The sequence below is a fragment of the Oreochromis aureus genome, linkage group 3 (assembly GCF_013358895.1).
Source record: "Oreochromis aureus strain Israel breed Guangdong linkage group 3, ZZ_aureus, whole genome shotgun sequence".
Classification (NCBI taxonomy): Eukaryota; Metazoa; Chordata; class Actinopteri; order Cichliformes; family Cichlidae; genus Oreochromis; species Oreochromis aureus.
The window spans coordinates 13821692-13832095 of NC_052944.1; the positions used below are offsets into that span (position 1 = coordinate 13821692).

At 41.6% G+C, this 10404-nt stretch overlaps 1 long non-coding RNA gene across 1 annotated transcript; it reads right to left on the reverse strand.

Annotated features, from left to right (window-relative positions):
• Positions 1-995: 995 nt before the first annotated feature.
• On the reverse strand, positions 996-10213 carry LOC120438879. Its single transcript, XR_005612225.1, has 3 exons — positions 10087-10213; positions 9840-10013; positions 996-1112 (listed from the first exon to the last, which is right to left on the reverse strand). It is a non-coding gene; the product is annotated as an uncharacterized LOC120438879 (long non-coding RNA).
• Positions 10214-10404: the final 191 nt, after the last annotated feature.

The window sequence follows — 10404 nt, forward strand, 5'->3', positions numbered from 1 at the left end:
AACAGCTTCAAACATCTGTTTCTGCATTTTTCTGTTGATTATTACACACCTCATATTTTAAAAATGACCTCCAACAGGAAAGTCTAATGTCTGCTGTTCAACACTTAAGAAATGTAAACTTTTAAAATGATGCCAAATTGGAAAACACTGAGCTGTGTCTGTAATAAATCTAGAGATGGAACGATGCCACTTTTTTTTTTGCCCAATATTGATATGAATGCCATATAGTCGATTTTATAATCAAATTGTTTTTAATATCTTGCTGCATTTTGTATAAGTTCATACTCAAGTTTAAAAAATGTAAACACTAAAGCTGTTCTGTTATACCTGTCTGCAAAACACACTGCAGCCAAAACATTAGACAATACTGATACTTGTAATTAAACGTTTATCAGAACTTTAAATCTAAATATTTAAAGTAATATTTAAAAGTCATTTAAATGCAATTTGATGAAGATTTTAAAAAACTCTTTGGTTGTGAATAAAAGAAGTGCAACAACAGCACAAAATAATGTTTCTACTGAACAAATAACACAAACAGGTTGTAGAGTGGAGCCTTTTATACTTACAGCTGAACAGAAACAACATCCAGAGTGGAAAGCAGTGCAAATAAATGCAAACAGGCTTCATGACACATATTTGATCAGGATGGATGTCAGTGTGAGCTGTTTCTATCATATTTAACCTCACAATCAATTTTGTCTCATTTCTATACAAAACTTAACACAAGTATGAAAAAAGTGTTTTTGATTGTTTTGTTTTTTGAACCATGAAACTGTTTAACAACACAGTTTGTTTCAAAGTCAAACTTGAGTCTGTCCATCGTCCGGTCAGACTGAGCAATAACAGCACACAGACCTAGACAACAGCTCTCTGAAACACCAAACTCAGGTCCTGTTGATGCTGATATACAGTGACACAGTTACATGGGTGATTCATCCTTTTAACTTTATCTTTAAACAGCTGCAGCTTTCACTGACAGCACATGTGGTACTTTTAACCTTTGTACTGTTTTCATCAGTTCATTATGGAGTTACTACAAAGAGTGAAGCTATAGGATGATCTGTCTGCTGTCACTGGGTGGTGCTGAGGTCTGAATCTGAGGGCAGCTCCTGTAATCACAACGAGAACACAATCATCACAAACTGAAATATAAAGTTTATCTCTCAAATCTGAAATAAGGTTAATCTTTCTGTCCTCACACACTCGGGAGTGTTCTTCTCTTCTCTTTTTCAGTCCTACAGTTCTGCTGACAGAATATGAGCTGTTTATTAAAAAAAAAAAAAAGCCTTATATACTAACAGATGTTCCAATATAATGTTTACCTTTGAGTTGTTGGTGCTTTGTAAATGGACATCTGCAAAGATGAGATGATGGAGCAGGTTTACAGTCCTGGTTCAGTCTGCTGCTGCATCCTGGTCACAACATACAGAGGTGTTATCAGCAGTGTTATCAGCAGTGGTATTGAACAAGAAATATTAATGCTTCAAATTATTTCTCTTAAAGGATGTGAGCTGTACAGAGTTCTGCACATGTGATTTTGTGAACATAACTCATGTGACTATAAGAAAACAATTATTACAATATAATGTTTTAAATTTGTTTAGATCAGAGTAATAGGCCATCTCACTGCACCGGGGCCTGTGCTGCCAGCTGGATCCATCTGCACCACCCCAGGGCCTGTGCTGCTGGCTGGGGCCATCTGCACCCCACTAGGGCCTAGCTGGACCCACAGGCACCAACACCAGGGCCTGTGCTGCTAGCATAAACCAACTGAGCCTCACCAGAGCCTGTGCTATCGGCTGGACCCATCTGCACCACCCCAGGGCCTGTGCTGCTGGCTGGGGCCATCTGCACCACACCAGGGCCTGTGCTGCCGGCTGGACCCATAGGTACCACCCTAGGGCAATTGAGATGTCTCTCTCGGACACACCGATCCAGTCTAGACTTGGTCACGCAGCTTCTGAGTTAAACAATATCTTGACAACCAGCCAGTGGGTCAATTTTACATTAAAAGTATGGAGGGGAGTGGTCAAGCAAGCACAACTTCATGAAGAGATAAAACTTCTGAGGTGGCCAGCATACGACCCTGATTTTTGACCTGCCTCCCACGACAGTAGATTTAGACAATGGCTATTGCATGGAATTACTGCTGTGTTCAGTTATCGTAAAATCTAAAATTATGGCCTTTGATGCCTTATGCAAGACTTACGACCTTGAGAAGCAAGACTTTTTCCGATACTTGCAACTCCGTGACTATATTGGCAAAAGAATAAACAGCTGTGTCCCTGGGGACTTCTCGATTGTCAACATCTTCATTGATGCTTACGACTCTGGGAGTAACAAAGCCCATAAGTAAACTGTACAAGTGTATGACTAAGCTCAAGAGGGACTCAACAATGTACATAAAACAGAAATGGGAAAAAGAAATGGACATTGAGATTACAGAAGATGGGTGGACAAGGATTTGGGAAACACAGTTTACCACAACTAACTCCAACATGTGGCGGGACTTTTGTTGGAAGAACATTATACGCTTTTTTCATAACACCTAAACAAAGTCTAAATTCAGTGCTACACCTGCACTTTGTTGGAGAAACTGTGGGAAGTCATGGCAGACCACGGACACATATTCTGGTCCTGCCCATCCATACGGCCCTTCTGGATGGAAGTTGTAAAAATAATCACAAAGGTACTGGGATTCAATGTGACTTGTACATTTGCATCATTGTATCTGGGATATTTTGAAGAAGATTTAGTTACAGATGATGTTTATCTCCTGAGAATCCTCTTGGCATCTGCGAAAGAGGCTATAACAAAACGTTGGCTTTGTAAAGACCCTCCCACTATAATACTTTTTACCTCTATAGTGGAAGATATCAAATTGATCGAATGTATGACTTTCACCCTGCGACTTCAGGGAGACTTGGGAAGGAGGCATTGGAGAAAATGGTTGGGCTTTACACATTGTGGCAGCACTCTTTAATGCATAGAACTTGCAATACCAAAGTATTGATATATGTATGTGTGGATGTGTAGCTGTACACACCGGCATATATTGTCTTCTCATGACTTCATGTTTTGTGTTTTCTGGGGGGTTTTTTCTGCATAAAAATGTTCCTAAATAAATACAAAGTTTAAAAAAAAGAAAGCTAAAACAGAATATTATCGGTCTGTCACCACTGAGAACCTAAATAATCCACAGAAGTTCTGGAAAATCATTAAGTCTCTTTCAGTGAGTAAAAGCTCCCACGCTCACCTATGTTTTTAAGAATTCTGTTCCTGTTTATGATAGGAAGGAGATTATGAATTGCTTTAACAAGCACTTTATATCTTCTGGCTCTTTGTTTGACTCTCTGAACCCAGTCTCTGTAAAATCTGGCACAAATCTTCCGGTGTACACTGGTCAGCCATTTAACTTTGTTCCTTTCTCTGTACAGGAGGTCTGTAAAGCTCTTAAACTGTTAGATCCTAGAAAATCTCCAGGGCCAGACTTACTAGATCCTTACTTCTTGAAACTGGCAGCTGATTTTGTGGCAGAGCCTCTCACAACACTTTTCAACCTCACACTGGATACGAATGAAATTCCCTCAGTATGGAAATCAGCTTTTGTTATTCCGCTATTACAAGGGGGCGACCCAGCAGTGTTAACTAATTACAGACCAATATCTAATCTATCTGTGCTGGCCAAAGTTCTTGAAGCTCTTGTGTGTGAGCAGTTAAAGGAGTTTTTACACACCAATGCCATTTTATCTGAATATCAATCAGAGTTGGTTCACACCTATAAATATCTGGGAATCTTAATTGATGACTCGCTCACCTTCAAACCACATGTAGAGAATCTTGTGAAAAACCTGAAGTTAAAACTGAGATTTTATCTTCAAAATAAGTTGTGTTTCTCTTTTAATAAAAAGAAGCGGCTTGTTGCTGCAACATTCTTGCCTGTGCTGGATTATGGTGATATTCTATATATGAATGCTTCTGCTCAATGTCTTCGAATGGTTGATATTGTGTATCATGCTTCTCTGAGGTTCATCACTAACCATAAATTTCAGACTCACCACTGTGAGTTATACTCTCAGGTAGGATGGCCTGCTTTGGTAAGTCGGAGGAACTCTTATTTATACAGTTTTATATATAAGGCGATACCTGGGTTGCTGCCTTCTTATATATGTTCCCTGCTTGCAATGAAACATGCTGGTCAGTATTCTCTTCGTCCGCATGGTTACTTGTTGCTTTCTGTTTCATTTGCCCGAACTGAATTTGGTAAAAGAGCTTTTGTCCATTCAGCACCCTTGGCTTGGAACAAACTGCAGAAGGAATTGAAAATGACTGAATTCATTTCATTAAGTGTTTTTAAATCTAAACTACGAATCCTTGAGGCCAAGTCCATAACATGCAACTGTTTCAATTAAATTGATTGTCATTTTAACTGACTTTATTTTTATTTGAATTTTATTGAATTTTATTTTATTTGTATTCTTTTACTTATGGTTGCATGTGTGTTGTTGCTGCCTGAGTTTGAGTAATTTCTGTAACTGTGAGACACCTGCTGCTGCCTATCTTAGCCAGGTCTCCCTTGAAAAAGAGGTTTTTAATCTCAATGGGATCTTCCTGCTTAAATAAAGGTTAATAAATAGGGAAGGATTTGTCTATGTTTCAGTTTGGCTTAGCTGTAGGCCTGAGAATGTGTGTAATTGTTTAGAGGGAAAGGAATTTATTGACACTGGGGGTATGCTGTCATAAAAGGAGACAGGAAGCTACAGTTGGGGATTGCTGATGCTGATGCTTGTACCTTTAATAAAAACTCATAATTTTTATAAACTTAGAAGTAGGTTTGCAGGAGACTCTCCACCTTATCTGTAAATGTAAGACAATAAGAGGCCAATGGCCCAGTGGATGCAGAGTGGGGGTCTCAGTGTTTGTAATATGTTAACTCTGTTTTCTATGTTGTGTAGAGGAATTTGGTGTAGCTTGGGTGAGGAGATTACTTTTATGACCCCCAGGAAGTCACGTATACAGAGATACACACACAGTGCTTTGACTGTTACGACACACCCACACTTACATGCACACTCACTCATGTGCACTCACATAGACACACGGGTACGCGCACACACAGGCACTCACGTGCTCGTGCATACACACATACACAGAGTTTGCAGCACACCATGGGGGTTTTATGATGGGGTCGCTTCTATAAAACTGACTGTAACAAACAAAGAGGTGGAGGATCTGCAGAGGGACACCGGCCTTGCACATCTCCCCTTCTAGAAGATGCATGCTTAAATGAAGATGAATAAAGGTTTGTGTGAAAATGACTACTGAGTCCGGTGCTGTCTCTGGATGCTGGAGGAATAAAAAAGAACCGGGGTGCAACTGATTTCGTAACACTCATCAACAATAATTCAGACAGTTTTTTAACCTGAATATTTGCTACAAACTCAGTATAAAAAAAACATAGTCAGTGCTAAAAAATTTAATCAGTGGAAAAATTAAAACATTTTAACTTAAGCTGCCAAGAGGAAGTCGTTGGTTTCAGTACATAAACATGGGGCTTTGCTATTTGATCAAATTTTCCGGATTAATGAGGAGTTACTGAAGTGCCAGGTTTTTTAAAGTTGGTGTTACTGTCTTTACAGATGTGGAGACTGAAAACATGCTGCTGTTTAATAAGATATTTAATATTCAGCTCTGCACAGGAGCTGCAGCAGGGTGCAGCCTGTTGCTTTTACAGTATAACACTTGTAATAAAAGTACAGTAACAGTAATTAGTGACTGAGCAGCCCGGGGCGTTTCTCTTGATTTCTTTAGTCAGGGTAAATTCATTCACCTGCACGGATTAGCTAAACGAACCCTGACAGCCGAGTGCTCATCTTAGCTAGCTAGGTCTCAGGATCTAGCTAAGGACGGTAATTACGGAGTAGCTTACAAACACATTTAACTTACCGAAAAAGTGCAGTGGGGCCTCGGGTCCTTCTGTCGGGTAGTCCAGTTTACTGAAGAACACCTGAGGCTGTCAGGTTAAAACAGTCGGTCGTGTTTTTGTAGCGTAAACGCTGGCCCTCCTCTCAGAGCCTACGCTCTATCTGCTATTCCCGAACAGAGATACGCAAGTTTCTCCGTGACTGCAGCTGCCAGTCAAAGCTGCTGTAATGACGTTTCACCCCAATTTAACATCCCCGTGGTAGGAATTAGAATCAAACTTATGGGAGAGGAGACACCTTGGACATCAATCAGCGTGGTGAGAACTATTGATAACAAAAGAAAGAATCTTTGGAAAAACATTATTCTAAGGAGAATTAATTTATTTTAGTCTGACCCCAGTCCCATCTGCTAACATGGAGGAGGCGGGGTTTATGACCTATACTGCAGCCAGACACCAGGGGGCGACAGAGACGTTTTGGCTTCATTTTTGGGGAGCTGTCGCGTCGTCCATGTTTTCTACAGTCATTGGTCAAACGCCATTAACATTTACTTTGGTCGTGTCCAAATTCATGGACTGCATCCTCCTGAGGACCCAGCCTCCGGGGTCTACGTGGGCCGGGTCCTCAGAAGGTCGGGTAGGCTGGAAATAAACGGCTGTGAAATTGGACGGTCTAGCCTTCAGATTTGTGTCACCGCTGTCTCGGTGGAGTTTAATAAACTCAGCTGTCTGCTCCTTGATATCTAAAATATAAAAGGACATTGGTGTAAACTCTCGACCGTCTCACACTTCTGCTTAATCAGTTTTCTGTTTGACGTTTATTCAGCTGTGTGAAAACGACCCGGGGGATTAATACAGTGGCTTGCAAAAGTATTGGGCCCCCTTGAACTTTCCCACATTTTGTCACATTACAGCCACAAACATGAATCAATTTTATTGGAATTCCACGTGAAAGACCAACACAAAGTGGTGTACATGTAAGAAGTAGAACGAAAATCATACATGATTCTAAACATGTTTTACAAATAAATAACTGAAAAGTGGGGTGTGCGTAATTATTCAGCCCCCTGAGTCAATACTTTGTAGAACCACCTTTTGCTGCAATTACAGCTGCCAGTCTTTTAGGGTATGTCTCTACCAGCTTTGCATATCTAGAGACTGAAATCCTCGCCCATTCTTCTTTGCAAAACAGCTCCAGCTCAGTCAGATTAGATGGACAGCGTTTGTGAACAGCAGTTTTCAGATCTTGCCACAGATTCTTGAGTGGATTTAGATCTGGACTTTGACTGGGCCATTTTAACACATGGATATGTTTTGTTTTAAACCATTCCATTGTTGCCCTGGCTTTATGTTTAGGGTCGTTGTCCTGCTAGAAGGTGAACCTTCGCCCCAGTCTCAAGTTTTTTGCAGATTCCAAGAGGTTTTCTTCCAAGATTCCCCTGTATTTGGTTAATTTTATGACCCAGAAAGAGTAATATTCAAAACTTAGTAGCGGCCGCTATTGCCGGAAACTGGAGTTTGGCTGCGCTATGAATTCTGGGATATGGTGGGCCACGAAGGACACACCCGACCCATCCTTCAAATTCGAAGAAAAGGAGGACGCATTGGTCGGCTGCATTCGGAGGAGTCTATGAATTTGGACAGCCTTCGGCGCGTCACTGTGACATAATCGGTCTACAAATGCAGCCTCAAGAGGATGCAACCCATGAATTTGGACGCCCCCTATGTTTACTACTGCATAGACACATTGAATTTCCCACACAAGAAAATGACATTTTGGACAATGTTTTCACCGCCCAGAGAGGAGATTACAAAGCCCCCCCCCACCACCACCACCACCACCTCCTCGGCGCCTCTGATCACATCACTGTTATGCTAATGCCAGCATACAGGCCCCTGGTCAAAGTCACTAAACCAGTTCGCAAGCAGGTACGTGTGTGGCCGGAAGGACCTGCAATACTGCTTTTCCACCACAGACTGGGAGATCCTTAAACAGGCAGCCACACGTGACAACACCACAGACCTGCAGGAATATACAGAAACTGTCACTGGCTACATCTCAAAATGCATCGATGAGGTCATAGAGACCAGGACCATCACTGTCCGGGCCAATCAGAAACCATCGCTCACAGGTGAGGTCTACAGGCTCCTGAGGGTGAGAAATGCAGCCTTGAGAGCTGGGGATGTGGTCAGCCTAAGAACAGCAAGGGCAAACCTGTCACGTGGCATTAGAGAGGCAAAAAGGCAGCACTCCAGGAGGATTTTGCAAAGCTTCAGTGACAGCAGAGACACTCAGAGGCTGTGGCAAAGGATACAGACCATCACAGACTACAAGCCCACTCCTCAGACCGCTGTTGGTTCCACCACATTACCGCAAGAGCTAAGTGAAATTTTCTCTCGCTTTGAGGCACAGAACTACACTCAAGCACAGAAGACTCCACCCCCCCAACGATCGGGTGGTGACACTATCCCCAGACAGTGTGTGGAGATCCCTTGCCAGGATCAACACAAGCAAAGCCCCAGGTCCTGACAACATGCTTGTCAGGACCTGCTGCCATCAGAAAGGAGACTGAAGAGCCTCCCGGCCAGAACCAGGAGACTGAGAGACAGCTTCGTCCATCAGGCTGTCAAGATGCTGAATTCACTCCCTGCTCTCACACACTAACTCCACACCTGCATCCACCTTTTCCCTCTGAACCCCCCAAACATACAAACCCTGAGCCACCACCATTGCCCTTTCACTGACTGCTCCACTCCCACAAATTTGCCCACACTCATAACTCACACTGAGCATGCTCAGAGCTGATTGACCTGACTCTGATCCGCTGATCTGGAACAGGAAGCGGCTTCCTGGAATGAACCTTATTATCTAATATGAGCTGATTCTTATTATTAATCCCTTATTCTCCTCACAGAGCACTGCACTCTCAGCCTGCAGGCTTACTTGTGCTTCCTGAGATGTTAAAAAGTAGAAGTTTAAATGTGTTTCTAATAAAACGCTTTGAAAATAAATGCTTGTGTGTTTAACTGTTGGGGTGAGCTCACTGTAACAGAGGAGGAAATAATCGGAGCCAATTTCAAAGTGTGGATTATGAAGTCTGGTCCATGTCTTGGGGGGACACTCCCACAGGGTTTAAATCTGGAACTGTCCACCATTTGACCCTAGAACTGAAGAAGCTTCTCAGATGAGAGGTGAAAAATCTTCAAGGAAACTCAAAGAATTCCAGATGTGTTTTTCTTTCCAAGCTCCTTAGACTACGGTGACCTGGATGTCTGAGAACCTTCACAGACTGATTTTACAAGAACAACTTGTGTCAAAAATCCCTACCAGTGTCTCTCTCTGTCACACACACACAAATCACTACAGTTACAAATTTTATAACTTAAAAAAAACCAAACAAACCAAAAAACAGAACTGAGCTAAACTAACAAATAAACAAACCTGAGACCAGGTAACATTAAAACCAAACAATAAATGAGCAAAGCAGTGCATGATAAATATAGATGACAAATATAAAGTGCAATATACAAACACTGGGTAAAAAGAAATGAACAATTAAAAAGGAGGATAAAAGATGTGAGCAGTAGTTAAACAGTAGAAATAAATATATAATAAACAAATAAAAATAGATAATAAAAGAAAGCCAGGTCAGAAAGGTGAGTTTGGCTTTAAAAGCATGAAAAGACACTGCTGTCTTCAGGAAGGCTGCTCCAGTAACAGAAAGTCACCTACATGGGGGTTTAGTTCTGACTTTAGGCACAAGTAAAAATAAATAAATAAAATAAACACATCTGTCCAGACAACCTGACAGTCAAAAATATAAACTCAGGAACTTAAAAGGAAAATTGTGCTGACTTTGAACGTGCGCATCAAGATAAACTTATTTCAGTGTCAAAAAGTCTGTATCCTTACCTGAGAGTTTCAAGTTTACAGTGAGGACTCTTTAGTCCAACACACAGCAAATCCAATTCTGAATCCTGCAGCTTGTTCCAGCTCAGTTCCAGCTCTCTCAGATGATTGGATGAGGAGCTGAGAATTTCAGACAAAGCTTCAACGATTCTTTCTGAGAGTTTGCAATATCTCAGCCTGAGGAAGAATGGAGACATATTCTTTTATTCATCTAGCATTATTAAACATATTTGTTCATAGTTTCACTCACAGCACTTTCTTGGATGCTTTGACCACTGGCAGCAGCTTCAAAAATGCCTTCTCTGAACCAGAGTATTTCTTCAGGTCGAACTCATCCAGATCTGATGACAGTAAGATGAAGACCAGAGCCGACCACTGAGCAGGAGACAGTTCATCTGTGGAGAGACGTCCTGATCTCAGGAACTGTTGGATCTCCTCCACTAGAGAACGATCATCCAGTTCATTCAGACAGTGGAACAGATTGATGCTTTTCTCTGCAGACAGATTCCCACTGAGCTTCTTCTTGATGTACTGAACTGTTTCCTGATTGGTCTCTGAGCTACTTCCT